This window comes from Symphalangus syndactylus, chromosome 1 (genome assembly GCF_028878055.3).
Source record: "Symphalangus syndactylus isolate Jambi chromosome 1, NHGRI_mSymSyn1-v2.1_pri, whole genome shotgun sequence".
In the NCBI taxonomy this organism is placed as follows: domain Eukaryota; kingdom Metazoa; phylum Chordata; class Mammalia; order Primates; family Hylobatidae; genus Symphalangus; species Symphalangus syndactylus.
The window spans coordinates 83153495-83168030 of record NC_072423.2 but is presented as its reverse complement, the minus strand read 5'-3'; the positions used below and the strand labels follow the sequence as shown (position 1 = coordinate 83168030).

Here is a 14536-nt window from a genome sequence, read left to right as displayed (position 1 = left end):
AATAAAACACTTATTTATACACTTGTGTACATGCACATGTGCATAGAAACATACACACCCTTTGCAGAGACAAACTGCATTGAAAGCATGTACAAACATTATAGTATTTTTGTTGATTCTGACCTGATTCTGATTCTATTGTATACATTTTCATTCTGATCACAATAACAATAAAAATAGAAAACTATAAGTTGTGAAGCTGGAAGATGCAGAACATGAAAGATCGAATTACCAATTATTTTTTCTATTTTCTTTAGTTGGCTGCTGATAAAATCAGAAAAGAAATGGAAACAAAAATGAAAGTATGCAATGTGTGTGCGTGTGTGTGTGTGTGTATCACATGCACTCGTTTCCATGATGTACATATGGAATTTCATAACCAGCCAAACTAAGATTCATAAGTGAATGAGAAATAAAATCCTTTACAGACAAGCAGTTGCTGAGAGATTTAGTCACCATCAGACCTGCCTTCCAAGAGCTCCTAAAGGAAGCACTAAACATGGAAAGGAAAAACCAGTACCAGCCACTGCAAAAACACACCAAAATATAAAAACCAATGAAACTAGGAAGAAACTGCTTCAACTAATGTGCAGAATAACCAGCTAGCATCATGATGACAGGATCAAATTCACACATAACAATATTAACTGTAAATATAAACGAGCTAAATGCCCCAATTAAAAGACATACACTGGCAAATTGGATAAAGAGTCAATACCCACAGGTGTGCTGTATTCAGGAGACACATCTCACTTGCAAGGACACACATAGGCTCAAAATAAAGGGATGGAGGAATATTTACCAAGCAAATGGAAAGAAAGAAAAAAAAAGCAGGAGTTGCAATCCTAGTCTCTAATAAAACAGACTTTAAACCAACAAGGATAAAAAAGGACAAAGAAGGGCATTACATAGTAGTAAAGGGATCAATGCAACAAGAAGAGCTAACTATCCTAAATATATATATATGCCAAATACAGGAGCACCAGGATTCATAAAATGAGTTCCTAGAGACCTACAAGGAGACTTAGACTCCCACACAATAATAGTGGGAAACTTTAACCACCCACTATCAATATTAGACAGATCAACAAGAAAGGAAATTAACAAGGATATCCAGACTTGAACTCAGCTCGGGTCCAAGTGGACCTAATAGATACCTACAGAACTCTCCACCCCAAATCAACAGAATATACATTCTTCTCAGCACCACATAGCACTTATTCTAAAATCAACCACGTAATTGGAAGTAAAACACTCCTCAGCAAATGCAAAAGAATGAAAATCATAACAAACAATCTCTCAAACCACAGTGTAATCAAATTAGAGCTCAGAATTAAGAAACTCACTCAAAACTGCACAACTACATGGAAACTGAACAACCTGCTTCTGAATGACTACTGGGTAAATAGCAAAATTAAGGCAGAAATAAATAAGTTCTTTGAAACCAATGAGAACAAAGACACAACATATCAGAATCTCTGGGATACAGGTAAAACAGTGTTTAGAGGGAAATTTACAGCATTAAATGTCCACATGAGAAAGTGGGAAAGATCTAAAATAGACACCCTAACATCACAATCAAAAGAAGCAATGGAAAACACATTAAAAACCTAGTATAAGACAAGAAATAACTAAGATCACAGCAGAACTGAATGGGAGAGAAACACAAAAAAACCTTCAAAAAAAAATCAGTGAATCTAGGAGTGGGTTTTTTGAAAAGATTAACAAAATAGATAGACCGGTAGCCAGACTAACAAGGAAGAAAAGAGAGAAAGATCAAATAGACACATTAAAAAACGATAAAGGGGATATCACCACTGATCCCACAGAAATACAAACTATTATTAGAGAATACTGTAAACACCTCTACACAAATAAACTAGAAAATCTAGAAGAAATGGATAAATTCCTGGACACATACACCCTCCCAAGACTAAACCAGGAAGAAGTCAAATCCCTGAATAGACCAATAACAAGTTCTGAAATTGAGTCAGTAATTACTAGCCTACCAACCAAAAAAAGCCCAGGACCAGATGTATTCACAGCCGAGTTCTACCGGAGGTACAAAGAGGAGCTGGTACCATTCCTTATGAAACTATTCTGAACAATAGAAAAAGAAGGACTCCTCCCTAACTCATTTTATGAGGCCAACATCACTCTGATTCCAAAACCTGGCAGAGACCCAATAGAAAAAGAAAATTTCAGGCCAATATCACTGATGAACATCGATACGAAAACCCTGAATAAAATACTGGCAAGAGAATCCAGCAGCACATTAAAAAGCTTATCCACCACGATCAAGTTGGCTTCATGCCTGGCATGCAAGGCTGGTTCAACATATGCAAATCAATAAACATAATCCATCACATAAACAGAACCAATGACAAAAACCACATGATTATCTCAATAGATGCAGAAAAGGCCTTCAATAAAATTCAACACCCCTCAGAATAAAAACTCTCAATAAACTAGGTATTGATGGAACATATCTCACAAAAATAAGAGCTATTTATGACAAATGCATAGCTAATATCATGCTAAATGGCCAAAAGCTGGAAGCATTCCCTTTGAAAACTGGCCCAAGAGAAGGATGCCCTCTCTCCCCACTCTTATCAACATAGTATTGGAAGTTCTGGCCAGGGCAATCAAGTAAGAGAAAGAAATAAAAGCATGCAAATAGGAAGAGAGGAAATCAAATTGTCTCTGTCTGCAGATGACATGATTGTATACTTAAAAAACGCCACCACCTCAGCCCAAAAATTCCTTAACCTGATAAACAACTTTGGCAAAGTCTCAGGATATAAAATTAATGTGCAAAAATCACAATCATTCTTATATGCCAATAACAGACAAGCAGAGAGCCAAATCATTAGTAAACTCCCATTCACAATTGCTATAAAGAAAACAAAATACCTAGGAATACAACCTACAAGGGATGTGAAGGACCTCTTCAAGGAGAACTACAAACCAGAGCTCAAGGAAATGACAGGACACAAACATATAGAGAAACACTCCATCCTCATGGATAGGAAGACTCAATATCATGAAAATGGCCATATTGCCCAAAGTAATTTATAGATTCAATGCTATTCCCATCAAGCTACCATTGACTTTCTTCACAGAACTAGAAAAAACTATGTTAAATTTCATATGGAAGCAAAAAAGAGCCTGTGGAGCCAAGGCTAACCTAAGCAAAAAGAACAAAGCTGGAGGCATGACGCTGCCTGACTTCAAACTATATTACAAAGCTAAAGTAACCAAAACAGCATGGTGCTAATATCAAAAGAGATATATAGACCAATGAAACAGAATAGAGGCCTCAGAAATAACACCACACATCTACAACAATCTGATCTTCAACAAACCTGACAAAAGCAAGCAATGGGGAAAGGATTCCCTATGTAATAAATGGCGCTGGGAAAACTGGCTAGCCATATGCAGAAAAGAGAAACTGGACCCCTTCATTATACCTTATAAAAGAATTAACTCAAGGTGGATTAAAAACATGAATGTAAAACCTAAAACTATAAAAACTCTAGAAGAAAACCTAGGCAATATGATTCAGGACATAGGTGTGGGCAAAGACTTCATGACTAAAACACCAACAGCACTTGAAACAACAGCCAAAATTGACAGATGGAATCTAATCAAACTAAAGAGCTTCTGCTCAGTAAAATAATCTATCACAAGAGTGAACAGGCAACCTACAAAATATGAGAAAATTTTTGCAATCTATCCATCTGACAAAGATCTAATATCCAGAATCTAGAAGGAACTTAAACAAATTTACAAGAAAAAAAAACAAACAACCCCATCAAAAAGTGGGCAAAGGATATGAACAGACACTCCTCAAAAGAAGACATGTATGTGGCCAATAAACATATGAAAAAAGCTCATTATCACTGGTCATTAGAGAAATGCAAATCAAAACCACAATGACATACCATCTCACACCAGTTAGAATGGTGATCATTAAAAATTCTGGAAACAGCAGATGCTGGAGAAGATGCAGAGAAATAGGAACACTTTTACACTGTTGGTGGGCTTGTAAAATAGTTCAACCATTGTGGAATACAATGTGGTGATTCCTCAAGGATATAAAACCAGAAATACCATTTGACCAAGCAATCCCATTACTGGGTATATACCCAAAGGATTATAAATCATTCTACTCTAAAGAAACATGTACACATATGTTTATCATGGCACTATTTACAGTAGCAAAGACTTGGAACCAACATAATGCCCATCAATGATACACTGGATGAAGAAAATGTGGCACATATTCACCATGGAATACTACACAGCCATAAAAAAGGATGAGTTCACGTCCTTTGCAGGGATATGGATGAAGCTGGAAACCATCATCCTCAGCAAACTAACACAGGAACAGAAAACCAAACACTGCATGTTCTCACTCATAAGTGGGTGCTGAACAATGGGAACATGTTGACACAGGGAGAGGAACATCACACACTGGGGTCTGTAGGTGGGTGGGGGGAAAGGGGAGGGAGAGCATTAGGACAAATAGCTAATGCATGTGGAGCTTAAAACCTAGATGACGGGTTGATGGGTGCGGCAAATTACCATGGCACAAGTATACCTATGTAACAAACCTGCATGTTCAGCACATGTATCCCACAACTTAAAGTAAAATTTTAAAAAATGAAAGTATGCAATATGTGTATGTGTGTGTATACATACATATAAAACAAGCACTCATTTTCATTATGTACATATATGCACATTATGAGTGTGAATATATGTTAAGTAATATCCTATCAATTTTGTATTTGTAACACATATATGTACATGCATATACAACAAATAGAGGTGTTTTCAATAATAATTTCATTGATATTCATTTCATCAGCTACGAACTAAAGAGAATTTAAATCAAAATCAATTATTCATTTACAGGTGTTTTTAACCATCATCTCCCCCTTTATCTTCACTTTTATGCCTCCTTGTATTGCCATTTTGTGACTTTTTTGCCATAAATTATACATATTTGGAACCGTCACTTTAAGAAATTCAATCTTTGGATAAGATCTCTAAGATTGATTTAGTATGAATACGTGTGTGGGCACACACTTGACAAAGAAAGGTCAGTTATAAATATATGTGTACACTTATCAAAATAATTCACATAAAATCTCTGAATAAAATTATCTGTATGCTTTTTCTGTCAATAAAAGCAATATAGTATAATTCTTGGTAGTAAACCTGTTTGTTTTCATTCTGTTGCCTACCATGTCGAGCTGCCATGTTGGTATAAAACATCGATCATTTGATATTTTACTACAGCAAATAATAGTGATCCCCACGAAATAATAAATAAATCAGTGAGTTTCAAGGAAATAAGTTTTTGGATGGATCAGATAATTTGAAGTTGTTAGTTTATTCTCCAGCAAGGTGAAAGAAAAAAGCTGTTAGTTTGTTCTCTATCAGGTGAACGAAGATGAAAACTAAAGTTCTCAAGGCCAGTGCATAATAATGGTGCCGTATTCTGTGCATCAATCACCATTACCAAATACCTATATTGCCAAATATTTCATGTACCGCTTTAGTGGTGATTAATCAATGGGCCATGGCACTGAAACTGAAACGAGACTTTGTAATACAAGTGATATTCAAAGGGTTTTGAAAATTTATCAGCTCTATAGATGTAGATGAAAATTTATCATCATCTTTCTAGAAATCCTGTTTTTATAAAGGTTACCTAGCCAAATATTGGTTTTATTTACTTAATATTTAGAAAACATGAGTTTAGTAAAAATTATTCAGATTTTCTTAATGTAGTGTGTGAAATTACTATGTAATTATACAAGAAATATGCTACACAGCTGAATACACAAAGAGGTCAGCAGAGGGAGCAAAAGGTGCCTTTCCCCTATAATCCACAGCAACATCACCCGCTCTTCTCTCTACATCATCGATGTATGTTATCTAAAGTCCTGTGCAAATGCCACCTCAACACGGGTCCTCTAGCCTTGCCTTCTTATCAGAAGCAGCTCGAAAGCCCCGATAATTCTAGAACCACTGAAAAATACACACTTGTTGCAAGGATTGAAAAGCCTCATATTGCAAATTCAGAATTCACAGTATTGAAAAAATTCATAATTTTTTTAAAGTTACAATACTGTGAACTATATAAAATGAATTATGCTGGGATCAGATGACTCTCTTCATTCCAGCCTATCTTATATTTTCTCATTCATTTCTCCACATAGTCACAACAACAGACTCACTATTACATTTCATTAATGGCTATTTTATAATAAATGATCTCAATAGCATTTCTGAAACCTCTGCTGTTCTGGTTTTACATAACTCTTGAATTTTTGAATGAGTTAGTTTTTGATTGAAAAAGACCTGACTCTTATGCTTAGAAAAGCCATCATTTCTTTCTGTAAGCTTTCCATCTTCTATAAGCTTTACATGTTCCATAAGCAAACATTCGCTGGTTTTGTGATCAAACTAGAGAGGCAAATTCAGTTAATAATAACAACGTCATTTATCATCCTCAAATCTAGTGTTATGGATAATAGGATCTCCACAAGGAGACGGTTGCACGAGCGACAAGAGAAAGGCAATCAACAGTCTTTTACTCATACCAAGATATGTCCACACACACTTGTTTCAACAGTCAAAGTAACGCCATATGTCCCCAGTGATGTGGGTGGGCAAAAGGAACAGTTGGCCTGCTAATAAGGGCCATATATACACGCAGCCTATCGTACCATCCTTCTTACTTATGGTTGCTGAAAACTCAGTGGAAGAGCTTGCTCTGAGGAACGGCATGGCTGGAGGAGGAGAGGCTTCCTTAACAGCAGGAAAGGACCATTTGTTGTACAACTACTGTATCTCTGAAACTGGGAGCTAAAGATATGCATGTACGTTACTCATTCTCATTAAGAGTTACTTACGCATCCGTAGAGTTCTTTACTCCAGTTTCACCTTTTTCACTAAATTCTTTTGCATTTATGTGCAAAGGGATTTTGGGCCCTTTTCAAAAATTACTTTTCCTAATCAATCTTGTTAATTTGATGTTCATTTACATCGGCTTCTCTTTATTTTTAGCTTGATTTCCAGAAAAATTATACTTTCTATGACATTGTTAAATGTTACAATATTAAAAGAAATGAAAAAGACTTAAAAACTTAGAATATTTGAATGAGGGTTTCTGGAAGGCAGAGAGAACAATAAGGCAAAAGTACTTACTGCACTACTGTTCCAAAGTAAAAGAAAAACAAAGATTTTAAAAATGATTATAGCAGCTTTGTATCTCAACCAGGGTTTCCTTTGAAATTTCTACAACTGCAAACACTATTCAGCAATTTGCACTGATTATAAAATTTATTGTTTTAAGGACAATTGTGATACTATGATCAGATAATATAATTTACTTTACTCTTAATGGCTTCATTTTGACAAACGAGGGAGCTTTCAGGAAGGACAATGCTTCCTGCACAACAACCAGTAAAGCATGTCACATCCATTTTCAGTATAATTTTAAGAAAAATGAAGGACAAACTACTTGTGAGGCAGCAAGAATTCATTTGCATTAAATTAATTTGAACAGGGCATTTCAAGTTCTCTCTGGCAACAATGGAATAAAGGGGAAAATGAATCTATCTTATGCAATGATCCTCTTCTAGGTTACAGAAAGATTTGAAAGGCTGACATGACCATTGCTAAATTTCTTCTAGAAGTCTATGATTAGTGTCATAGATATAACTCATGAGATAAAATATTCACAATGAATGTTTGTGAACTGCATCAATTGTGATGGAACTACTGTCTAACATCCCTTTGAAAATTTATATTCTGCAAAGGTTAGAAAAACACCAACCTTTCGATGCTTTCTTATATGGATGAGCTTTTGTCAACAAGAACTAAGCTTCACAATTAAGCACTATGGAAGATAATGTTCTATGTTAATTTAAACCTAACTAATCCAGGACTTGGCCTTGATAAATAATGGGTTTAATTAATATTTTTGACCCTAGCAGTGCAAATACTTTTACTTATATTTTACTAAAGCTAGTTTTGACAAATCTAAGGGTATTTAATTTATCAGTATGTGTTGTCAGATGAAAACTTCCCCATCAATACCTTCTAATGGTTCAAAAATAAACTGTTACCCCCACAGATACATTGTTTTTCCATGCGTAAGCAAGTACATTAATTTGAGGGTCTCAAGGCATAAAAGTGTTATTACCACTTGTGATAGGCTGCATAATAGTCCCAAAAGATGTTCTTCACCTAATCTCCAGGCCCTGGGAATGTGCTGCCTTACACAGCCAAAGGACTTGTAGATACGATTCATTTAAGGATCTGGAGACAAGGTGATGATCCCAGATCATCCATGTGAGTCCAAAGTAATCACAGGAGTCCTTAGATGAAGTGGAGAGAAGGACTCAAAGTTAAAGGAGGAGACAACGCGGAGACAGAAACAGAAATAAAAGCAACGCACCTTGAAAATGGAGGAATGGGGAAAAGACAATGAAGACAGGTGCCACCAGAAGCAGAAAATGCAAGAGAATGGATTCTCCCCTCAGCACCTCGAGAAGGAACCCACACTGCAGACACGTTGACTTAGCCTAATTAAAGTGATTTTGGACTTCTGACCTTTGAAACTGCAAGACAATAAATATGTGTTAAGTTATGTAAATGTGTGGTAATTTGTTATAGCAACAGTAATACAACTAATACACCACTACAATAAGCAAAGGAAATAAAGTGCAATAGTGACAAACTTAAGGGATTCCAGAAAAGAGAAACGAAGTGGTAAACTCAATCACAGGATTATATTAGTAACTGTAGTATATGTTACTTGCTTACCCTTTCAATCACATTATTGCTGTAATTATCATTATCATCCAATCAATATGATTACACCAGTATGTATAACTTAGACATGAAAATTTTTTTCTATTTCACCCTTCCCATAATTCCATGCAGCTACCCGTAAGCAACTGTGTATCTGATGAAGCTAATATTTTCAGGGAAAAATCTTCCATGTTAAGCAGAAAATTTACATCTAAAATTAAATTCTTTTAAGCCAGTCTGGGGACAATACCTAGAAAATTCAAACATTACTTCTCAAGAATACCACTAGCAGTGAGTTTGTGATGCTATCTTCCACCAACTGAATCAAAATTAATTTTAAATATTTTCAAAGCAATATTTTAAAAAATCGTGTAAAAAGTTTTTCCTCTTGGTAAAAATAAACCACTTCTCAACCATCCATTATATTTATGTTAATTACATGAAGTCCATACATGAATTATCATACCACAAATAGAAAACTATTTAAAGAGAAAAATCTCACTTGGTGCTGAGAGAATGACAGCATGAAACTGTTAAGCATGAGGAGAAAGTTGTTTGCGGTGTAAATATTTCCCTTTTCCTATCAAAGTGTGTCCTGTGATCTAGCGCTCTTCTCTCCACATGCTTAAGTACGGCAAAAGTTATAAAAACACTCATTCTAGTTTTCTATACTTTAATGGTTGTAGAACATCAGAAGAGAATTGGGAGATGGGAATGTTTTGTGCTTGACATTGCATTTGAGGGGAAAATAAAAACTTCGACATAATATGTGGGATGTCTCCACAGTAATACATGGGAGGGCAAGAAAAAAATGCTATCAAATTTCTACCATGCGCTGAGCCCCTTATATAAACAAATATCCAGCCTTTCTAATGTACTAACAACCACTCTTCATAACAGGTATTCTATTCCCAGCTTGTAGGTAAGAAACAAAGCTTCAGAAAGGGATCTTCACCAATTTCACACAGTCAATAAAAGGCAGAACTAGGGCAAATATCAATAATAAAAATAGCAATCTAATCCTAATTGGACCTGGCACTGTTCTAAGAAGCAAATCATTAACAAAGGATTTTGAGTTACCACACTCTTAGTCTCCCCGTTTTACAAAAGAAGCAACTGAGGTAAAGTGAAGCTATGCCGTTTCTTTTCAAGCTCATATACCTAACAAGATACCACTTTAATCATGGGTCTGTGATAGATCGTGTACCTCATTTCTAGCGTTTGCTGAGATTTTTCTTATTAACCCTAAGCAAGTATTTGATCCCTGGTAAGTATGCTGTAATTTTTTCACCGCTCATTCTTATCACGGTTCTTCAAGAAAAGTACAGTTCAACACATTTGTCCTATTTGGTTACAAATTTTGAAATTCAAAATATGTATCACACTAAGCTGTTAGCTCCATTTGGAATTTTAAAAAACTAAATTTTTCACTCAGTTAAAAAAAATTGCATTGTTTACTCCCATATCTACAATATAGCTTATAAGTGTATATTTGTATTGAAAACATAATTTTCTATAACTTTTATAATATTTAAATATTTAAGGTTTTAATAATATTTAAATATTTAAATAATACATTTAAAAACGTAGTTCAACAAGTCCGAATAATCCATCACTTACTTATGACAGAATATTTGTTCAGTATCTTCTGTTTGTTCACTCTTGTGTCATATATCCTATTTTAAGAATCAAAAACTTCTCCTAATGTCAACACTACAGCCTCTTCACAATTCCTACTGATTCCTAATTACCCTTCAGGAGCAAATAAAATGAATTTATCCCAAATTTATTTGCTTTGAAACATCTTCAGTGAAAATGGGGGTTGTCAACCATATCTACCATTCATATATCCCATTGTTTTCTGCATTAATTTTCATCTAATACTCCCTTATGCCATCAGTGTCACTACAAAGGGGGACAGGGGATGAATCTCATCATGAACAAAGGTATATACACTGGATCTTAGGATGTTCAATCATCTCCTTACTTATTATGTCCCATCTGAACTACTCATATTAAAATGAGCAACTATATGAACATGGTACTTTTAAGAAAGGATGTTCAAAAATTAATTCATATCTTGTACAAATTTGTATCCAAGAAAGCATGACCTAATAGGCATCACATATGTGAATGAAAAAATTCACTTTCAGCAATGAATGTTGATGACACTCCTTTAGCCAGAGTTGTACCGAGCTACCCACAACTCCTCAGCACTCACTATTCTCATACATGTGGTCGGACAATGTCCAAGGGTGCAGTGATTCTGTCCAGAGGCTTTTCCGGGCCATTAGAGCTGTCTCAGCCTGTGTACAGGATTATACAGACACTCTAGGGCATTCATGACTCATCACTGGAGCAGCCCTGTACTAACTGCAAATTTATGGAGGAAACTTTCAAGTCCTCTTGCCCCCCAGTTGGGGTAACTCTGTTACCTATTTCATGTGGTCTCAGTTCTCCAACAAAAATGATCTCGGCCTGCTCATCTTACTTCCATCTCACTACATGGCACAACTAGAAGTTGACTAGGTATTCTGCTTTAATGTATATGCAAAGCCCTCTTGTTCAGGAATGTTTGTAGAATAATATTTCTAAATTAGGAATACAATTGGTCTTGTTCTTTCCTGAGGGATAAAATGTCATCTCTCTTCTTCTCTCCCTCTCTCCTTTCTTCCTAACTCAGCTAACCCTCTATCTGAAAGAATTACAAAGGAAGAAATCTAGGGCATTGTTTAGCATTCTCAGGAGGATTGGAAATGTTGGAATGACAGCGAGTATCACACATACACTGCTTGAAGTATTTTGTAGGATCCAAGGGAAGAGAAAATTTTGACATTCCAGAAAATTTAAGTCATCCTTTTAATATCAGGACCAGAAAGAAACAGGTCACACGGGCAAGAGCCATAAAACTAATTATCTTGACTCTTTCCAGAATACCTGAGCTATAAATGTACAGGGAATCCTGTAATCAGATGCAAAGTTGTGTATAATATACTTAGTTCCCAAATGTAACTAGGAATTTTATGTATATAATGTGAAAAATCGTTCCAAAGTATTTGAGACTCCAAAAAGTTTCCTAGCTAGCATTCAATATTCTTGCTTAACTTCTCCTTATACCCCTAACTGTATTGAGCATGCATAGACACACAAAAGCTAGGATCAACTATTACCGCTTAAGAAAGAAAAGGAGGAAAAAGGCTGTATTATAGGGATTTTGTTTTCTTCCTCAACTCTTGAAGAAGCCTATTTGTATCAGCCCGTGTCAGACAACAAAGTACTTATCAATGAAGATTTATGAATGTGGTCACATATGAAATATAAGAGCATTCAGTTTCTACCTCTGCTTTTCTCATAAATCCTACATCAGATATACATTAGCTATATCTGCCAATGGTTCCACGGAATCTTAAAGACTATTCCCTGCAAAGCTGGCAGTGTAGTTGTATTTAAAAATACAACTAAATGTGGCCTGTCTTTATCTTGATTATAAGACATAAATTATCCCAAGAATATTCTTAGTAAAAATTGAGTCTCCCTGTCAAGCCACTTCTATTAAGAAGGACACAGGTCAGTTTTTAGGAGTTTAGGTGTTATTTGGAAGTTAGGAGCATCTAAATATGGAATATAACTCCATAAAATTATACTATATTTTATATCAAAGAGAAACGAGAAAAATAAGAAATGTTTTATTTTTTCATATAGCATGCTCATATATAATTACTTCAGTAGTCTCAATGTAGTCGTGCAATTGTTTGGGTAAAGAACTAAACTTGAAGTTAAATAGCATAGGTCTGAAATCTTATGGTTTATAACATTCATATATTTTATATGTTCCATAATAATATGTAATTTCTAAGTTTATAACATAATAATTACAGAAATCTAGGTAAAGTAATACTTCTGTGACACAGTCTCTTCATCTACAAAATGGAATTAATATTGCTTTTCTCCTTAAATTTATATTAAAAATTGCAGAAGTAATATATGTGAAAGAACCTTACATTAAATATGCAAGTTTTATTTGTTGAATTCAAACAGTCATTAAAGAAAGAACAAAATAAAACATTACATTTGGATTAACAAAGTAGATACATATATCTCAATCTGAGAAACCTTTAAGCTCTCTTGACCATAAAATGACATTGGATCCTAAAAGAGAATTTGGTAAATATTTGAAAGATATTTCAATTTCACACCTAAATGTTGATTCTGACATTTATTTCCTAAACTTATCATTTGTATACTTATCTGCTATTAAATCCACAGGGGTCATGTGACTAACTGTATGCCCACCGATTTTATTGACAGGTATTCAGCAAGGCCCACAAAGTAAGTATTGAATTTTTTAAAAAAAACAGACCCAAAACACCTAAAAGCAAAACACTTAGTAAATTCTTACAATCATGATGATCAAAAATTAGTGCTATTAGTAAGAAAGAAACTTCTGAACCAAATAAAGTCCTAATACCTCCAAGGAATTTTGTCTCTCTGATACACACACACACACACACACACACACACACACGATTAAAAAAATGAAGGAAATGTAAAAAAATAAATAAATGAAGGAAGTTCTGTGGGAAATGTCCATAATTTCATGCCCAGAATTTCTCTATCAATCTCTTTCCCCAAAGTTCTTCCAAGAAAATAAAGTTGCCTTTCTCTCAACGTTAACTCATCACTTTTCTCATAGCATTTTCAAAAGAAATATTTCCTGTCAGCCGGCCACTTAAACTTTGTGCTGTTAAAGAAATCCAAAAAGGTATCAATTCTGCAACAAAGGATAAAGAGGAGACGAAGTGAACCAACATGGCTTTTAAGCTAAATTGCCGTCACCTGTCACAGGCTGTCTAGCGAGCCTGAAGTTCCCTCTAATAAGCTTATGGAGGGTGCGGAGCAAAGGCACCTCAAGTTGCTCTGCGGGTTTTCCCCTGGTAAATTAGGCAGAAAGGAAAAGAGTCCCACCCCCCACCCCCAAACTTGGAGACCAGGGCTGCCCTGCCGCATTCTGTGCCCAGACCTCCTACTTCCACGCCCTTCGAGTCCTTTCCTCGGCTTGGAAAATTGGGCATGAGGCAAGCAAAAGGAAGGACAGAAGGCCAAAACGGGCATCCGCGAAGCCAAATTTCTGTCTCAAAAGCTCGTCTAGAAACGCATACATAGCGCGTGCCTTGGGGACATCTCCTAAAACTCCGTTCACTGAAGCTAATTCCTCCCGAACGCCCCCACGCCGGCTGAGGATCGCAACCGCCCATCCGCCCCTCCAGCCTGTGCAGCCGCCCCCAAAACCTCCCGTGAATCGGGAACTGTCAAGGCAGCAGCGCCTGGGGAGCCGAGCAGCCTCGCCAGTTCCACGTCTCTGGTTCGAGACCCCTCGGTTCACCTCTTTGGGGAACTCACCTGGAGTCAGGTTTAGACGGCAGCCTCCACCCAGGGGACCGGGAAGCGGCCCCGGGAAGCGCCGCCGCGTCCTGTGAATAACGAGCGCAGCCCAGCGGAGCAGCTCCCCCCCGGACCGGCCGCTCCCCGATTCCTCCTGCTCTGTCCGGGAACCGTCCCTCCGTTCTTTCCTCTCCCTCCCCTGCCTGCAGCCGCCGCGCTCCCTCCTCCTGCTGGCGGCGCAGGGCTGTGCTTCCGCCTCCCTCCTGCGGGCGCGCGAGCTGCCCGCGCTGCTAATCAGCAGGCTCCTGGCTCCGCCCGG

At 36.6% G+C, this 14536-nt stretch overlaps 1 long non-coding RNA gene across 1 annotated transcript in view; it reads right to left on the bottom strand.

The window, feature by feature from the left end:
- The window catches only part of LOC134732027 (uncharacterized), a 104612-nt gene extending 90317 nt beyond the window's left edge, over positions 1 to 14295 (bottom strand). Inside the window, exon 1 of the long non-coding RNA XR_010114871.1 lies at positions 14236 to 14295. This is a non-coding gene — a long non-coding RNA (uncharacterized lncRNA). The remainder of the gene's footprint in view (positions 1 to 14235) is intronic.
- Between the last annotated feature and the right edge of the window lie 241 nt (positions 14296 to 14536).